Source organism: Erinaceus europaeus, chromosome 14 (assembly GCF_950295315.1).
Source record: "Erinaceus europaeus chromosome 14, mEriEur2.1, whole genome shotgun sequence".
Taxonomy (NCBI): domain Eukaryota; kingdom Metazoa; phylum Chordata; class Mammalia; order Eulipotyphla; family Erinaceidae; genus Erinaceus; species Erinaceus europaeus.
This window is the reverse complement of record NC_080175.1, coordinates 53,799,541-53,819,939: the sequence shown is the minus strand read 5'-3', so window position 1 is coordinate 53,819,939 and position 20,399 is coordinate 53,799,541.

The following is a 20,399-nucleotide window of genomic DNA, read 5'->3' as shown; positions in this document are numbered from 1 at the left end:
AGTTGTTTCCCTAAGAACCTGTACAAGCCAATGTGTCATTGCATAAGTAACATGCAACGCTTTTGTTCATAAATTTTGAAATCTAAACATGTTCTGGCAAGCAGAACAGCAAACTATGCAAGGAGGGAGGAGTGATGGAAAAATATGCCAGTCATTGGGAAGGTGGGACAGGGATAGTCATTGTCAGTGCATTGAAAAGCCATCTGGAACCCAGAAAGTGGCATAATAAATACTGAACTCTCAAGCATGAGGTTTTGATCTTAAGCACTGTATCCCATGTGTCAGAGTTGACTCTCACTCTCCCCATCCCTCTTTTCCTCCCCAAGAAAAATAACTCAGATATTTCACTGCTTTTCCTTGTAAATAGCCCAGGTTCGAATTCAGCCCCCAAATAATTAGAGGAAATTTTGGTGCGTAACATTTTTATCTCTTTCTGCCTCTTTCTCTGTTTCTCTCAGTAATGAAAATTTCATCCTAGACCAAAGAAGCTCAGTGATAACCTAATAACTCCAAGTCTTCTCTTTATTAGTGCCATGTCAAAAATTTAATTTACACCAATGATCAGATTGCCTTTCCTGATATAGTGGACCATCACTACAACGATGGCTCTCAGTAAATAATTGAGGAAAAGAAGATCACTGGATAAGTTTTGTTGCACCATTTATTTCAAGAACCTGACTTTCATCCTAGGGAGATGGCATAGTTATGCAAAAAGACTTTCATGCCTGAGGGTCCCAACACACAGGTTCAGTGTTAATATAATTAACAACTGGAGCTGAGCAGTGCTCTGATAAAAAATGATGATAAAATAAATTAATAAAATATGACTTATATTACATTGTTAAAGGAAAGGGAATTTGTTCAATAAGAAATAGAGATGAGAGCCGCTTGCTGGTGGCACACCAAGTAGAGTATTGCCATATCAAAACCCATGTTCAAACCCTTGCCCTCACCTGAAGGGGAGAAACTTCCTGAGTGGCTGAGCAGTAAAGCAGGTGTCTCCTTCTCTCTGTCTCTGCCTGTTACGTTGTATCAGTGAAAAAAAGGGGGGATGTGGGATAGCCTTGAGGGCATACAGCCCCAGCAATATGGCTGGTGTCAAGACAGAACAGCAAACAACAATAAAGACAACAGCAACAACAACAATAACAAAATTAAATGCAATACAACTAAACTCAGGATTGGTCTTAATTAGGAACCTATGATAAGGCAAAGACTGAAATGAGTAAAACTGATTAATGAATTAAGCAGTAATCCATAAGCATTTGTACAATTTACATATTAAGATAAAACACTTGGAGGGACTCAGAAATAGCTTACCCAGTATAACTACACATTACCATGGACAAGGACCTAGGTTCCAGTACCTCCTGAGCTCATGGGAGTGCCTGCATGAAGGAAGCTTCTAGAGTGGTAGACCAGTCTCTCATCATATTTATTAATATTATACTTATTTGACTTAGTTTATTCTTTTCACATTAGATTATTGCTAAGGCTTGACAGTGACTTCACAGCTTGAGACTATTTTTGTTTTTTCTTTTCTTTTCTTTTTTTTTTTTTTGATAGTGTATATGAGAGAGAGAGAGAGAAAGAGAGAGGGGGGAAATATTGGAGCAGTGCTCCTTGTGCTCCTGAAACTTTCCTTCTGGAAGTGGGGTACAGAGGCTTACATCCCAATCCCCATATGTAGTAGCATATGTACTGCACCACAGCCAGTCCTAGTTAAATATTTAAATCAATAAAACTAGTGGTGTTGTCACAGATGGCATTTAACACCTATGGTACAAATTGATATTGTAACATTATCATGGTAAGGTATCAGCCTCAGTGTGGCCTTCAGTATGAGATACAGTTTCAGTGTTCATTTCATTTTTTTTTAATTTAAAAAGTCAAACTCCCAGCATGTTTGATATTTATAATTTTACACTGATTACTTTTAAATCTTAAAACTGTGCAATTAAAAACATCTAATATCCTCATAATACTAAGCAGTAAAGTGAACTCTAAAATATCACAGCAATTGCTAAACAAAAATGACTGTGGAGTTGGGAGCAGACCAAATAGCTCATCTGGGTAGTGTGCCTGCTTTATAATACATGCAACTGACATTTGAGCCTGGCCCCACTTCAATGAGGGAAGATTCAGTGATGCCATAGCTCTGTTGTTTTTTTCCCTCTGTCCCTGAATATCCACTTCTATCTGATAAACGTAGGAGCAGTTTGGTGAAATCCTAGACAGAACACACACACACATACACACACAATTATAAATCATCAAATTCATGGGAATTAGACTGTTGATTATTTCAGTGAAGAGACTGCTTTTTTTTTAAATTTTTTATTTAAGAAAGGATTAGTGAACAAAAGCATAAGGTAGGAGGGGTACAACTCCACACAATTCCCAACACCCAATCCCCATAACCCACCCCCTCCCATGGTAGCCCTCCCATTCTCTATCCCTCTGGGAGCATGGACCCAGGGTCGTTGAGGGTTGCAGAAGGTAGAAGGTCTGGCTTCTGTAATTGCTTCCCCACTGAACATGGGTGTTGACTGGTCGGTCCATACCCCCAGTCTGCCTCTCTCTTTCCCTAGTAGGGTGTGAATCTGGGGAAGCTGAGCTCCAGGACACATTGGTGGGGTCTTCAATCCAGGGAAGCCTAGCCAGCATCCTGGTGGCATCTGGAACCTGGTGATTGAAAAGAGAGTTAACATATGAAGCCAAACAATTTGTTGAGCAATCATGGATCCCAAGCTTGGAATAGTGGAGAGGAAGTGTTAGGGAGGTACTCACTGCAAACTCTAGTGTAGTCCTGCTTTCAGGTATATATTTTGCAGTAGTTTATGGATACGTGTCCACATAAGCTCTCTCTCACAGAAACTGGTGTATATCTAGGTTATGGGACTTTGTTAGAAAGTGAACTACCTGAGATGAAATTAGAGTGTACTATTAAAGGAAAGGTCTCACCCGAGTAATGAAGCTGAAGGGTTGTCATTCCACAAGTGAAGTCTCTGGATACATTCTGAGGTAAAGCATGGTGAGGTAGCAATCGTTGCTTTGGTTAGGTTGTAATCGGCAGATGCAATGTTATTTGGTTTGGATTGGGAGATGCATACGGGAAAGTGGGCCCTATCCAAGGGTTCCAGGACTGGGGGAAGTAGGGGCTCTATAGTGAAGATGTGAGGTTCCTGCTGTCTTAGGGTTCAAAAAGACAATCGATAGTTAATATTATCATCACATTATTTGTTAATTGGGTTAACTTTGAAAAGTCCCTTTGTTATGGTTTGCTGGACAGTACCCAGTATCTTGTATATAGCTGTGCTATTGGAAGCTTCTAATCTACTTGGTCTAGGCTTTTGAGAGAGTCCGCATATCAAATACATAGCCTATATATTAAAAAGATTCAGTTTGTCTTTTGAGAAACTTTGAGACATACAATTGATTTCCCCCTCTCATATTAATTAGCTACTGATTTATATGTCTACATTTTGCTAGGAGTGTACATAAACACCATTCCCACCACCAAAGGACTGTGACCCATCCCTCCCGCCCACTCCCACCCCCCACTGGCCCAGGAAGCTACATGCCTACCCCTCACCACTGGGTTTTTACTTTGGTGCCCTACTTACAATTTGATCAGGTCCTGCTTTTAGTTTCCCTTTCAGATCTTCTTAGTCAGCTTCTGTTGATGATTGGGATCATCCCATACTCAACTTTATCTTTCTGACTTAGTTCACTTAACATAATTCCTTCTAGCTCTGTCCAAGATGGGTCAGAGAAGGTGGGCTCCACACTCCCAGACATTAAACTATATTATAAAGCCATCATCATCAAAACAGCATGGTACTGGAACAAAAATAGGCATACAGACCAGTGGAACAGAATTGAAAGCCCAGAAGTAAATCCCAACACCTATGGGCATCTAATCTTTGATAAGGGGGCCCAAAGGATTAAATGGAAAAAGGAGGCTCTCTTCAATAAATGGTGCTGGGAAAACTGGGTTGAAACATGCAGAAGAATGAAATTGAACCACTTTATCTCACCAGAAACAAAAATCAACTCCAAATGGATCAAAGACCTAGATGTCAGACCAGAAACAATCAAATACTTAGAGGAAAACATTGGTAAAACACTTTCCCACCTACACCTCAAGGACATCTTTGATGAATCAAACCCAATTGCAAGGAAGACCAAAGCAGAAACAAACCAATGGGACTACATCAAATTGAAAAGCTTCTGCACATCCAAAGAAACTATTAAACAGAGAGACCCCTCACAGAATGGGAGAAGATCTTCACATGCCAGACATCAGACAAGAAACTAATCACCAAAATATATAAAGAGCTCAGCAAACTTAGCCGCAAAAAAGCAAATGACCCCATCCAAAAATGGGCAGAGGAAATGAACAAAACATTCACCACAGAGGAGATCCAAAAGGCTAACAAACATATGAAAAACTGCTCTAGGTCACTGATTATCAGAGAAATGCAAATCAAGACAACACTAAGATACCACCTCACTCCTGTAAGAATGGCATATATCAAAAAGGACAGCAGCAACAAATGCTGGAGAGGATGTGGAGACAGAGGAACCCTTTTACATTGCTGGTGGGAATGTAAATTGGTACAGCCTCTGTGGAGAGCAGTCTGGAAAACTCTCAGAAGGCTAGACATGGACCTTCCATATGACCCAATAATTCCTCTCCTGGGGTTATACCCCAAGGACTCCATAACACCCAACCAAAAAGAGGTGTGTACTCCTATGTTCATAGCAGCACAATTCATAATAGCTAAAACCTGGAAGCAACCCAGGTGCCCAACACCAGATGAGTGGATGAGAAAGCTGTGGTATATATACACAATGGAATACTATGCAGCTATCAAGAACAATGAAGAGACTGCTTTTTAAAAATTATTTGATTTAATTTTTTTATTGCCACCAGGGTTATTGCCAGGGTTCAATGCCTGACCGCCTTTGTTTGTTTGTTTTGTTTTGTTTTGATAGGGTAGGGAGAAATTGAGAAGGGAGGGAGAGATAGAGAGGGAGAGAGAAAAAGACCAGCTCCACTACTTGTGAAGATTCCTCCTGCAGGTGGAGAAGTGGGTGGGGCTGAACCCCAGGTCCTTTCATATGGTAAAGTATGTGCTTAACTGGGTGCACCACCATTGCTACCCTCCCATAACTATTATTTGTTCAGAGACTACTTACAACAATAAAAGTTAATACAACAAAAGACAGCCAACATGACTTTGTAATTAAACTCTGTTGTGCCAGCAGTATTTCAGAAAATGATGTTGTTATTTTTAGTGCTTAGTTTGTGGATCTTTAACTTCTTCATTTCTTATCTACTTTTACATAGTCATTGCAGCAAGTATAACATCCAGTTTCATATATAGTGAGTGTCAACTGTTCTGATATTATCAAGAAAGTCAAAATGGATTAAAAAATTTGTGGTGAGAACAACATGCAAGGTTTGAGATTGTATTTATGTATACAGGCATCATCCATTTTTAATTTTGGTTTTTAATGATTTACTCTGACAAAAGGAGTACCCTAGAGAAGTAAATATACTTTGGTTTCTTAGAAAAAGGGTAAAATTTGGGAGTCAGGTGGTAGCACAGTGGATTAAGCACATGTGGCTCAAAGCGCAAAGACCAGTGTAAGTATCCCTGTTAGAGCCCCAGACTCCTCAGGGACCTTCAGGGGCGTCACTGCATAGGCAGTGAAGTAGGTCTGCAGATGTCTTTGCATAATGGTTATGCAAAGAGACTCTGATGCCTGAGGCTCCAAAATCCCAGGTTCAATCCCCTGCACTTCTATAAACCAGAGCTGAGCAGTGCTCTGGTAAAGAAGAGGAAAAAAATAAAAAGATAAAAGGAAAGGAGAAGGGAGGGAAGGGAAGGAAGGGAGAGGAGAGGAGGAAAGAAAGAAAGGAAATGAAAACTTCTCAGTTTCATGTACTTAGTTTATGCAAATCTAGTTGAGGAAGTGTAAATTCAAAAGAATAATGAGGGAGAAAGCTTTCTGTTACACAGTACTCCACTTGACTTCAGTGGCTTAATAAATTATTAGGGCATGCTCATCTACTTCTTGTAAAACCTTGAGATTTAATATGTAAGCAATAACTTTTCCTGGAATAAGTAGCTCCTAACTTAGATATCCATACTGTTACTAGGGAACACTGGGCGGGAAGGAGGGAATACAAGAATTATCTATGATGTGCACAGAAAGATCACTAATGTTTGTTCATTTGCAACATGATCTAGCTCTCACTTTTTTCTCACAATCATTGTTCTCCTGCACTCTCATTTTCTTTTTTTTTTTTTATTTAAGAAAGGAGACATTAACAAAACCATAGAAAAAGAGGAGTACAATTCCACACAATTCCAATATCCCGATCTCCACATCCCACTTCCCATTCTCTATCTCTCTGGGAGTATGGATCCAGGATCGTTGTGGGTTGCAGAGGGTGGAAGGTCTGGCTTCTGTAATTGCTTCCCCGCTGAACATGGGCATTGACTGGTCGATCCATACTCCCAGTCTGTCTCTCTCTTTCCCTAGTAGGGTGGGGCTCTGAGGAAGTGGAGCTGAAGTACACATTGATGGGGTTGTCTGTCCAGGGAAGTCTGGTCAGCATCTCACTGGCATCAGAACCTGGTGGCTGAAAAGAGAGTTAACATACAAAGCCAAATAAATTGTTGAACAATCATGGACCTAAAGACTGTAATAGTGCAGATGAAGTGTTGGGGTTATTCCCTGCATGCTCTTGTGTACTTCTGCTTTCAGGTATATATTTTTCCCCTAGTTTATGGGCACAGGTGAACCTATAATCTATCTCAGGGGATCTGGAGTATATCTAGATTTGGGGACTTTATTGGGGAGTGGAACACCTGGAATGGAATTAGAGAATACTATGAAAGGAAAGGTCTCACCAAGTGATGAAGCTGAAGGGTTGTCATTCCACACCTGAGGTCTCTGGTCACAGTCTGAAGTGAAGCATACAGGGGTGGCACTGGTTGTGTTGATTAGATTGCAATCCGTGGATGCAATATTATTTGATTTGAATTGAAAGCAGCATACAGAAAAGTGGGCCCCACCCTAAGGTTCCAGGACCAGGGGATATATAGCCTCTATAGTGGAAATGTGAGGTTCCTGTTGCCTTAGGGTTCAAGAAGACAATGGATAGTTATTGTTATCATCACATTATTTGGTGATAGGGTTAATTTTGGAAAGTCCCTTTGATAGGGTTTGGGGTATAGTACCCAGCATCTTGTATATAGCTTTGCTATCGGTTGCTTCTGTTCTCCCTGGTCTAGGCTTTCGGGAGAGAACATATCAAAGACAGCCTATGTATTTAAAAGACTCAGTCTGTGTTTTAAGAAGTTCTAGACATATCATCTGTTTTTCGCCTGCCTCTCATATTAATTAAATAGTGGTTTATATAATGTTTACACTTTAATAGGATTGTACATAAACACCACTCCCACCACCAAAAGACTGTGTACCATCCCACCACCCACCCCTGCCCCCCCACCCTCCACCATGCCGGGAAGCACAATGGCCACCATCCCCTTCACCACAGTGTTTTTACATTGGTGCCCTGCTCTCGATTTAATCAGATCCTGCTTTTAGTTTCCCTTTCTGTTCTTCTTTCCTACTTCTGTTGATGAGTGGAGACATCCCATACTCATCTTTATCTTTCTGACTTAGCTGACTTAACATAATTCCTTCTAGCTCTGTCCAACATGGGTGAGATAAGGTGGGCTCATTGTTCTTAAAAGCTACATAGTATTCCATTGTACCACAGCTTTCTCAGCCACTCATCTGCTGTTGGACAAATGGGCTCCTTCCAGGTTTTAGCTATTATGAATTGTGCTGCTACGAACATAGATGTACACACATCTTTTTGGTTGGGCATTATGGAATCCTTGGGGTATATCCCCAGGAGAGGAATTACTGGGTCATATGGAAGGTCTATGTCTAGTCTTGTGAGAGCTCTCCAGACTGTGGTCCAGAGAGGTGGGACCAGTTTACATTCCCACCAGCAGCGTAGAAGGGATCCTCTGTCCCCACAGCCTTTCCAACATTTGTTGCTGCTGTCGTTTTTGATGTATGCCATTCTCAGATGGTATCACAATGTTGTCTTTATTTGCGTCTCTCTAACAATCAGTGACCTGAAACAGTTTTTCATTTGTTTGTTAGCCTTTTGGATCTCCTCTAAAGTGAATGTCTTGTTCATATCCTCTGCCCATTTTTGGATGGGGTCATTTGCTTTTTTGGTGCTAAGTTTGCTGAGTTCTCTGTATATTTTGGTGATTAGTCTCTTGTCTGATGTTTGGCATGTGAAGATCTTCTCCCATTCTGTGAGGGGTCTCTTGGTTTGTGTGATAGTTTCTTTGGCTGTGCAGAAGGTTTTCAATTTGATGTAGTAATATTGGTTTGTTTCTGCTTTAGTCTTCCTTGCAATTGGGTTTGTTTCATCAAAGATGTCCTTGAGGTTTAGGTGGGAAAGTGTTTCACCAATGTTTTCCTCTAAGTATTTGATAGTTTCCTGTCTGACATCCAGGTCTTTGATCCATTTGGAGTTGATTTTTGTTTCTGGTGAGAAAAGGTGGTTCAATTTCATTCTTCCCCATGTTATAACCCAGTTTTCCCAGCACCATTTATTGAAAAGAGCCTCTTTCTTCCATTTAATACTTTGGGCCCCCTTATCAAAGATTAAATGTCCATAGGTGTGGTGGTTTAGATCTGGGCTTTCAATTCTGTTCCACTGGTCTGTGCACGTATGTTTGTTCCAGTACTAGGCTGTTTTGATAATGACATTATAATATAGTGTGAGATCTGGGAGTGTGATGCTGCCATTTCTATCTCTTTTCCTCAAGATGGTTTTGGCAATTCTAGGTGTTTTCTGGTTCCAGATAAATTAATGTAGTTTTTGTTCTATTTTCTTAAAGAAGCTTGGTGGAACTTTGATGGGTATCACATTAAATTTGTATGTGGCTTTGGGGAGAATATTCATTTTGATGATATTTATTCTTCCTATCCATGAGCATGGGATGTCTTTCCATTTCTTGGTATCAGTTTCTATTTACTTGAAAAGTGACACATAGTTTTCAGTATTCAAGTCTTTCACTTCTTTGGTCAGCTTTACTCCTAGGTATTTTATTGATTTTGTTGCAACAGTGAATGGGAGTGATTTCTGGATGTCTTCTTCTTCAGTTTTAATGTTTGCATAGAGAAATGCCACTGATTTTTGTACAATGATTTTGCAGTCTGATACCTTGCTATATTGCCTAATAACTTCCAGTAGTTTTCTACTGGATCCTTTAAGTTTTTCTATGTATACTACCATGTCATCTGCAAATAGTGAGAGCTTAACTTATTCCCTTCCAATCTGTATTCCTTTGATTTCTTTCTCTTGCCCGACTGCTATGGGAAGAACTTCCAATACTATGTTGAAGAGTAATGGTGATAGTGGGCAGCCCTGTCTAGTCCCTTATCTGAGGGGAAATGCTTTCAACTTCTGTCCATTGAGTTGATGTTGGCTGTTGGTTTGCACTATCATTAGGAATTTGCCATCTATTCCCATTTTTTGTAGGGCTGTGAGCATGAATGGGTGTTGGATTTTGTCAAAGGCTTTCTCTGCATCTATTGAGATAATCATGTGGTTTTTGGCTTTGCTTTTACGGATGTGGTGAATGACATTGATTGACTTATGGATGTTGAACCAGCCTTGCATTCCTAGGATGAATCCCACTTGGTCGTGATGAACAATCTTTTTGATGTGCTGTTGTATCCAGTTGGCCAAGATCTTGTTTAATATTTTGGCATCTATGTTCATCAGAGATATTGGTCTGTAGTTTTCCTTTCTTGTTGTGTCTCTCTATCTGCTTTGGGTATCAGAGTGATGTTGGCTTCATAGAAAGTGGAAGGGAGTGTCCCTGTTTCTTCGATCTAGTGGAAAAGCTTTCGGAGTATGGGCATTAACTGTTTCCTGAAGGTTTTGTAGAATTCATTTGTGAAGCCATCTGGTCCAGGACGTTTGTTGTTAGGGAGATTCTTAATAATGGTTTGATTTCTTTGTCTGTGATTGGTGCATTTAGGTTTTGTACTTCTTCTTGGTTCAGTTTTGGAAGGGCATATGTTTCTAGGAATTGTTCCATTTCTTTCAGTTTTTCTAGCTTGGTGGCATATAGTTCTTCATAGAAGTCTCACATGATTTACTGGATTTCTGTGGTGTCAGTTGTGATATCTCCTCCATCGTTTACAATTCTATGAATTTGAGTCTTCTCCCTTTTATGTTTAGTGAGTCTGGCTAGGGGTTTTTCAAGCTTTTTTAATTTTTCAAAGAACCAACATTTGGCTTCATTGATCTTCTGTATGGTTGTATAATTTTCGATGTTGTTTATTTCTGTTCTAATTTTAGTGATTTCTGTCCTTCTGGTTGCTTTAGGGTTCCTTTGTTCCTCTTCCTCTAAATCCTTAAGGTGTACAGTAAGGTTGTTTATTTGGGTTTTTTCTTGTTGTCTAATATGTGATTGTATGGCTATGAGTTTCCCTTTCAGTACTGCTTTACCCAAATATTTTGATAGGTTGTGTCTTCATTTTCATTTGTTTCCAGAAACATTTGTATTTCCTGCTTGAGTGTCTCTCTGACCCAGTGGTTCTTAAGCAGTATGTTGTTTATTTTCCAGATTCTGTGACTTTTAATAATTTTCCATTTGTTGTTAAATGTTAGTTAATACTCCACTGTGGTCTGAGAAGATACTTGGGATTATTTCAATGCTCTTGAATTTATTGATGTTGTCTTTGTGGCCTAACATGTGGTCTATCCTTGAGTATGTGTTGTGTGGATTTGAAAAGAATGTGTATTCCAGTTTTTGGGGTGAATGACTCTGAAAATGTCCAGGTGGTCTTGTCTGTCCATCTCTTCATTTAATTCTCTTGTTTCTTTGTTGATTCTGTGTTTTGTTGATCTAAGTTTGAGAGTGGGGTGTTAAAGTTTCCCACTATTATTATATTATAATTGATGTATTTTTGAAGTTCTTTGAGAAGGTGTTTTATGTATATAGATGGTCCCTCATTGGGTGCATAGATGTTAATAATTGTAATATCTTCTTGGCTTATTGATCCTTTAATCATTATGTAATGACCTTGCCTATCTTTTATTACTTTATTTAATTTAAAACCGATTGTGTCAGAGATGATAATGGCTGTTCCTGCATTTTTTTTGTGGTCCAATAGGCTCTAGGATAGTTTTCCATCATTTCACTTTAAGTCTGTGTTTATCTTGTTGGGTCAAGTGGCATTCTTGCAAGCAGTATATGGTTGGGTTGTGTTTTCTGATTCATCCTCCCACTCTGTGCCTTTTGATGGGTGAGTTTAAGCCATAGACATTTACTGATATTATGGATTTAATGTGCTGCAGTGCCATAGTTGAACAAGTTTTTATTTGATATATTGCAAGTATTATAGTGATGTTTTTGTTGATAAGAGGTCTTTTAGAACCTCTTTCAGGGCCGGTTTGGTGATAATTGCTTCCTTTAACTGTTGTTTGTCTGAGAATGTTTTGATGACTCTATCTAGTTTGAATGAAAGTCTATCAGAATATATATTATCCTTGGTTGAAACCCTTTTTCATTCAGGGCTCGATAGATATCTTGCCATTCTCTTCTGGCTTTTAGAGTTTTGGTAGAGAAGTCTGCTGATAATCTTATAGGTTTTCCCCTGTATGTGATTTTTTGTTTTTCTCTTGCAGCCTTTAGGATCCTTTCTTTATCCTTACTTCTTTTCATTGTGACTATGATGTTTCTTGGTGTCTTCAGGTCTGGGTTGATTCTGTTTGGGACTCTCTGAGCCTCTTGGACCTTAATGTCCTTTCTGTTATTCAGGTCTGGGAAGTTTTCTTCTATTATTTCCTCTAGAATCTTGCTTCTCCTTCCTCTCTTTCTTCCTCTGGCAGGCCAATTATATGAATGTTACTTCTTTTGAGGTCATCCCATATGTCTCTGTTGTTGTTTTCAGTGTCTCTCAGTCTCTTTTTGAGCTCTTTTACCTCTTTCTTAGTTTTCTCTAGCTCATCCTCTGTCTGACTAATTCTGTTTTCTGCTTCTGCTAGTCTGCTTTCCCTTCCCTCAGCTTCTTTCTTCATTACAGCTATTTCAGCTTTCAGTTCTCTAATTGCTTCAAGGTAGTTAGTATTTTCCTTGAGGTTCTCATCTTTTGTTTCCCTAATACTGCTATTCCTTTCCTCCAGAGTTGTTTTCATTTCTGTGATTAATAAATTTATTATTGCTTGCATGCTTTTCTTATCTATGGTTACTTCTGGCTGATTTGTAGTTTATTCTGGGCTCTTGTCTTCTTTCATTGTATTAGCCATTTTATTTGCTCTTGTTCTACCCATTTTTAATGTGTTTTTTATTTTTATGTTCTGTTGTTCCTCTGTTGCTTTGTTTTATGTACAAGTCACACTATACTAAATACCTTCATGACAAATGCAATCACCACCCTCAGAAATTACAATAGTAACTAAAGCAATGACTGAAGCAGTTTAGCCAATACAAGTTAGTCCCACAATGTCTCCAGTTCAAGAAAAAATAGCAACCAAATCTAAGTGAAAAAGAAAGAGAAAGGAAAAAATGGATAGCAGGAATAAACAATTATGAAAATCTACTGTCCACTGTAAATTCAAAGGGTAGCAAGAGGGGAAGGGGAAGTAGAGGAGAGACACACACAAAGACAGTCAGCTCTGAGTCAGTTATTCCCTGAAATATTTCACAAATAAGTATCAGTGAATTCAGAAGGCAGAGGGAGGAGGAAGTGAGAAAGGAAGACAGGGGAAATAAATAGAGAAAAGAAAAAAGAAGTAAACAGAAATAAAAGCAGTGAAAGGAGAGTTGTATATATATGTTTTTTAATTGGCTTGGAGGTGGGAGAAGGGCGATAGTGTATAGTGGAGGTATGAAAAGTGAGAGAAGTTTCTCTCACAGTGGGTGATAATTCTTATATTCTAGCAATGCAAAGTATACTGAGAGTTAATTTTGGTCACCTGAGGGGGGAAAGGGATATGCGTGTATATATAATAATATTTGTGAAATAGAACAGAGTAAAAAGCCCAGGCAGTGGGTCTACAGCTTGGACAGCTCCCTGTTAGCCTATGTACATTTAGTCTAGACAACTGATTGAGAAAGAAAACACAATACAGAACAAAAGTGAAAAAAGAAAAAAAAAAAACTTTTAAGCAGTATCTCCCATGCTGGGTGGGGCTTGCTTGATTAGCTAATTGTCACTTGAATGGGTCTAAGTCCCTTACTCAGAGGAACAACAGAATTAGCCTAGAGATTTGGAAGCAGGATTTAATGGCACCCAGGTGGTCCAGGAATCTTGGTAAAGAAAGGAGCTCCACATGGAGCCTTCTAGCAGCAACTCCCTACCCCTGGGGTCTGGTTATGGGGAGAGGGGGGCTGCGAGAAATAATCAAGAAATTTCCTTTCTTTTTGATCTAATTTTTAACCCAAATTGAATTATAATCACCTCCCTGGTCTACCTTTAGGATGTCTCCTTGCCTGTCCCGCTGAAGGCCAGGATTTCAAGGCTTTCCAGTAGTTGATGTCAAAGCCAAGGGTGCTGCTACATTCCAGTTGCCATCTTGGCTCTGCTTCCACCCTCTCATTTTCTAACTCACATTTTTTATTGTCACATGCATATAATTTCATTATGCATCCAGCCTCCTGCAATTCTTTTCCACCTCTCCCTAACTACCTTTACCCCACAGTCCCTTGCTTTGATGTTTCACTGTTTTCTCACTCCCTGTCCCACTTTATTTGGTCCCGATTATAACTGTGATTATTCTCTCCTTATCCTTCTTTGGATTATCTCATCTAGCATGATGTTTTACAGTTTCATCCAAGATGACACAAAGGAGACAACTCATTGTTAACAGCTGAGTAGTATTCAGTCATCCAACACACATCTTTATCTCCTCTCTTTTGATCTTTCATGACCCCTCCCTTCTTTCTCTCCATGAATTTCCTGTTAGTGGCACTCTCACACCTGTAATCAGTCTCTGTGTTCTCACTTTCCATTTATTGCGAATCTACCCTCTGTCTACTACAACCTCTCTCTAATTATTTCTCATTCAATAATCAATGTCCTTGAAGCCATTCTGGGACTCCTTTGTTTATCCTCAGTTGCTGTTAAATCATTTCCTGAGTTCTTGTTTTCACTTTTAAACTCTCTCTTTTTCTTCTCTTTCTTTCTTTCTTTCTTTCTTTCTTTCTTTCTTTCTTTCTTTATTGTTTGTTTTTGTCTCCAAGGTTATCACTGGGGCTCATTGCCAGCACTATGAATACACTGCTCCTGGCAACCTTTTTTTTTCCATTTTATTGGATACAACATAGAGAAATTGAGAGAGGAGGGGGAGATACAGTGGGAGAAAGTTAGAGACACCCGCAGACCCAGACTCGCTTTGTGAAACTTTCCTCCTGCTAGTGGGGGGCAGCTGGAACCCTCTCTTTTAAAAATTTTATCTTTATTTATTTATTGGATATATACAGCCAGAAATCAAGAGGGAAGGGGGAATAGAAAGGAAGAGAGACAGAGAGACACTTGCAGCACTGCTTCACCACTTGTGAAGCTTTCCCCCTGAAGGTGGGGACTGGGGACTGGAACGTGGGTCCTTGTGCACACACTGTAACATGCTCTCAGTCAGGTCTGCCACCACCAGGCCCCTTGAACCCTCTCTTCTTTCCTTACTAGCTTCAATAATAAAGGAGTGAAGGCTTCCAAGGACAAGAAACAACCTTCTGATGATCAGAGAAAGAGGAAAGTAATAAAAAGGCCAGAAAGTGACATATCCTGTTGAGTGCTCATGCTATCATGCACAAATACCCTGGTTCAATCCTCCAGTTCCCAGTTGCAAGGGGGAGGTTTCATGAGTGGCATAGCAGCGTTTTAAGTATCTCAATGATTATCTTTTTATCACCTGTCCCTTATCAATTTCTCACTGTCCTATTAAAAAAGAAAGGGTAGTGCGGCCTGAAATGATGTATTATTTGTGTAGGCACTGAGTCCCAGTGATAACTCTTGGTGGCAATTAAAAAAAAATTAACATGCTATGAAAGAGAAACTCACTTTATTTCTCTCCTCCTCTCTTTATTTTTAATTTTTTTATTATCTGTATTTATTTATTGGATAGATACAGCCAGAAATCGAGAGGAAGGGGGAATGATAGAGAGGGAGAGAGACAAAGAGACACCTGCTGCACTACTTTACCACACCCTATGAAAATATTTTTTTTACTCATCATTATATTAAAGACAAACAACAGAAGGAGACATTACAGGCAGTTATCCAGAAAGATGAAAGGCAAAAAAAAATTCTCAGAATGATAACAAATTTTGTCAACAAGTATATTACATCTATCACATATACACTGTAAGCCAGGCTTACTATGTTGTAAATCTTAAAATAAAAAATATATATATCAGTTTTTTAAGAAATATATTTAATTTATTTTAATTAATGAGAGAGAAAGGAAGACCAGAGCACTGCTCAGTTCTGGCTTATGATTTTGCTGGTGATTAAACCTGAGACCTCAGAGTCTTAGGCATAAAAGTCTTTTTGCAGAACCATTATCCTGCCTCCTCAGCCCCAGCGAAATCTATTTATTTTTATTTTTTATTTATAAAAATGAAACACTGACAAAACCATAGGATAAGAGAGTTACAACTCCACACAGTTCACATCACCAGAACACATCCCATCCCTTCCCTTGAAGTTTTTCTATTCTTTATCCCTCTGGAAGTATGGACCCAGTATCAATATTCCAGCCTTTAGGTTCATTATTACTCAACAATTTGTTTGGCTTTATATGTTAACTCTTTTTTCAGCCACCAGGTTCCACATGCTACCATGATGCCAATGGAAACTCCTTAGGCAGACAACTCCACCAGTGTGTCCTAGAACCCCACCTCCCCAGAGCCCTGCCCCACTCAGGAAAGAGAAAGACAAGCTGGGAGTATGGATCGACCTGCCAATGCCCATGTTTAGTGGGAAAGCAATTACAGAAGCAAACTATTTTAAGAAAAGCAAACTTGGATTTTTTTTTTGTTCTGCTTGCCTTAAGATTAATCCCATAAAGAAATTCATTATAATTTCAATTTTAATATTAATCAATTAACTTATTTATTTTTAAGCTAGTGTGAGAGAGAAACATCATTCTGGCTCATGTAGTTCCAGGAGTCAAACCTAAGGTTTCTGGTTTGCCAAACATGTTCTATGCCCTGGCAACACCTAGTAAGTCTATAAGTTTTGTATTTGATTTTCAATATTATGCTAATACAAAATAGAGATAATACAAAAATTAAAAAAAGAAAGAAATTAATGACCAATTGCATAGACATATCATTTTATCAATAGAAAATGTTCTTCAGAAATGTCAAGCTAACTAATACAACTAAGTGTAAAACAAAAAGTTGGGCAAGTGCTTGACCACTATTCCAGAGTCAAACTCTAGACTCATTTGCATCAGTTGGTTTCCCCCTATGTTAAGCAAGGAAGGACTAAGAAAAGGAGGTTTAATCTATTAGTGTCCAATATTTATAATTATCCTGTAATCATTACAATTCGAGAATAAGCAAGAGATTTAAAAATTGATGATAATATGAAGCCTGTGGAAGATGATTGTCAAATTACTTTTGGATTCTAAACTAGATCATTGATATGATAAGTGTGAATTAAATCCATAAAGTAATTTTGTATTTGTGTTTTTTATTTCACAAAAAAAAAATAGAATTGTTTCAAAATAAAAGCACCTGCCTTTTCCTGACACATAGCCTAGGTAGATATAAAATAAAGATAATCGAAATTATATCACTTTACTTTGTGATAGTCATTGTAGAATTATAAATATTCAAAATACTCCTATATTTAACTAGAATTAGTAGTGTATTTAACGTTTGTTCAATATCATTACTATATATCATTGTTGTTGCAACAATATGTACTTTATTTAGATTAAAGAAACAGGTCTGAACTGAACATATTGAACAAGTGCTCTTATTTAAACAACTAGATTCTATCTAAACTTCTTTTAAAGAAATTGTAGTAAACATGCTCAGATAGTAGCATACCTAGTTGAGAGCACATGTTACAGAGCACAAAGAATAGGATGTGAGCCTTCTTTTCCCACCTACAGAGGAAAAGCTTTGTAATTGGTGAAGCAGTGCTGCAAGTGTGTCTTTGTCTCTCTTCCTCTCTATCTCTCCTTTCTCTCTTGACTTTAGGTTATCTATATCCCATAAATAAAAATAAATATAATATAAAACTTAAAAAAATAAATTAATGACCAATTGCAGAGACATCTCTAACAACAGTGTTCTATCCAGAATATGTGAACATCCGAAACTGTGTATTTTCCATACTGATAGTTACCCTAGGTTTTGGATACTCAGAAAAATATGTTCACAAAGAGTTCATTTTCCAACCCCCTAATTTTTTGCAAATGCTCACTGCAAATGGTTGTGATTTTATTTAGTTAATTCTATAATCCCCATTAGCCTTTGGTGTAAGAATACATGGCACGTTTTGGTATTATTGTTTCTTCAAGTATAAGGTTATGTCAAAGAGTCTCTTGGTCAGATTTGACCAAGATGAACACATTATCTGACAAATCTAGCTTTCCACTATGGTGTACACACACACACACACACACACTAAACTGTTTCTAAGACATGCAAGAACTATGGTGATTGTTTTTAGGGCGTAGAAGAGTGAGGATATAGAACTGTGGTGGTGGGTGTGCTGTGGAACTATACATTGTAATTATTTTTTTAACTTTTTAAAAATTTTATTTATAAAATGAAAACATCGACAAGACCATAGGATAAGAGGGTTACAATTCCACACAATTCCCACCACCAGAACTCAATATCCCATCCCTTCCCCTGATAGCTTTCCTATTCTCTAACCCTCTGGGAATATAGACCCAGGGTCATTATAGGGTTTAGAAGGTGGAAGATCTGGCTTCTGTAATTACTTCCCCCACTGAATATGGACATTGGTAGATTGATCCATACTCTCAGCCTGTCTCTCTCTTTCCCTAGGGGGAGGGGCAGGGGCAGGGCTTTGGGAAGCAGGGCTCCAGGACTCATCAGTGTCATCTTCCCAGAGAAGTCCTGTTGGCATCATGATAGCATCTGGAACCTGATGGCTGGAAAAGGGAGATAACATATAAAGCCAAACAAGTTGTTGACTAATCGTAAACTAATCATCTTCCACAGGCTGCATGTTATCATCAGTTTTTAAATCTCTTTCTTATTCTTGAATTGTAATAATTATAGGCTAATTACAGATATTGGACACTAATAAATTAAACCTCTTTTTCTTAGTCTTCCCTTGCTTAACACAGGGGAAACCAACCGATGCAAATGAAGATTTGGGGTCTCCATTTTGGAAATAGCTAGTAGGTCTATTTTAGGTATATTCCAAAGGGCCCATGAGTTTACTAGTTTTTGTATGAGCCACTTTTATTGTCTGGGGAGATGATGTCATGGCTGGAAAAAGGGCTAGAAATCTGGATCAGGAAAGACAGTAGCTCCCAAATATAAGAAAAGTCTATAGATGGTGTCAAGTGTAAACCCCATATATTTGACCTAGGGCCCATATTCAGCATAGGAGCCTATGTAACCTCTGCATCCCTGTAGGTCTGAGTTCGCATTCTGTGGTCATGAGCAGGAACATTCCAAGTTGCACCAATTTCAGGACCCATCTTCCTCAGGTGGTAGAGTATGTTATCTAACCTCCCTTTGAAGGATGCAGCATTCTCTACCATTATTGATGTGCATTGTAGGCAAGGCCCTGTGGGGTCCCCCAAAGGAATCCATTATGTTGCTCCTGATGGAGATGACCAGTGACAATGGAGAGAGTGATCTATACAAGGTCTAGGCCCAGGACTCCCCAACTAGGGCCCCAGATGATAGGGTGGCCTGATAGTGACTAAAGAGTCATAATTAACATGTGCTATTCTCTTGCCCTTATTCAGTTTTTTAAAAATTTTATTTTCCCTTCTGTTGCCTTTTTATTGTTGTTGTAGTTATTATTGTTGTTGTTATTGATGTTGCCATTGTTAGATAGGACAGAGAGAAAAATGGAGAGTGGAGGGGAGGACAGAGAGGGGGAGAGAAAAATAGACACCTGCAGACCTGCTTCACTGCCTGTGAAGGGACTCTACTGCAGGTGGGGAGCCAGGGGCTCTACTGGAATCCTTACTCAGGTCCTTGAGCTTTGTGCCACGTGTGCTTAACCAGCTGCACTACTACACAACTCCCCTTATTCAGTTTTTGTAGTCCTTACTTTGATAAGGTTAGCTTTGGAATGACTGTGGAAAGTATACACCATAATTTGAGAATCTTTTAAACAAACTTTTGATCACAGATTTTAAAAAAAGTAAACTAACATAAAATGTTTTAAAAACAAAATATCACACTCTTTTTATTGTTCTAACCTTTTATAAAATATTTTTATTTATCCATTTATTTATTTATTTTATTATTTTATTATTGGATAGAGACAGAGATCAATTGAAAGGGTAGAGGAGATAGAGATAGGGAAAGAGACAGAAATACACCTGCAGCCTTCCAAGTGGTGGCTTGTTAAGCTTTTCCTATGCAAGTGGGGAATGGAGGCTCAAATCTGGGTCCTTGTGCACTTTTGAGTGCTTAATTACATGAATCACTGCCTGGCACATTTTGTACATCTTTTATGCAGGAGAGAGGTGGGAGGTAGGAGAGGGAGAGACATTGAATCAGAATATTACTCTGGCTGGGGATTGAACTTGAGAACTTATGCCTAAGAACTTATCGACCACTTCATGGACTGCTAATTCTTAGTTTTTTTATTTTTTATTTTAATTATTTATTCCCTTTTGTTGCCCTTGTTGTTTGGTGTAGTTATTGTTGTCGTTGTTGGATAGGGCTGACAGAAATGGAGAGAGGAGGGGAAGACAGAGAGGAGGAGAGAAAGATAGACACCAGCAGACCTGCTTCACCACTTGTGAAGTGACTCCCCTGCAGGTGGGGAGCTGGCAGCTCGAACCAGGATCCTTATGCCTGTTCTTGCTCTTTGCACCACATGCACTTAACCCTCTGTGCTACCACCCGACTCCCTTATTCTTAGTTTTTCTTATTTATTTTTTATTTAAGAAAGCAGACATTAACAAAACTGTAGGATAAGAGCAGTACAGCTCCACACAATTCCCACAACCCGATCTCCATATCCCATCCCTTCCCCTGATAGCTTTCCCATTCACTGTCTCTCTGGGAGTATGGACCCAGCGTCTTTGTGGGTTGTAGAAGGTGGGAGGTCTGGCTTCTGTAATTGCTTCCCTGCTGAATATGGGCGTT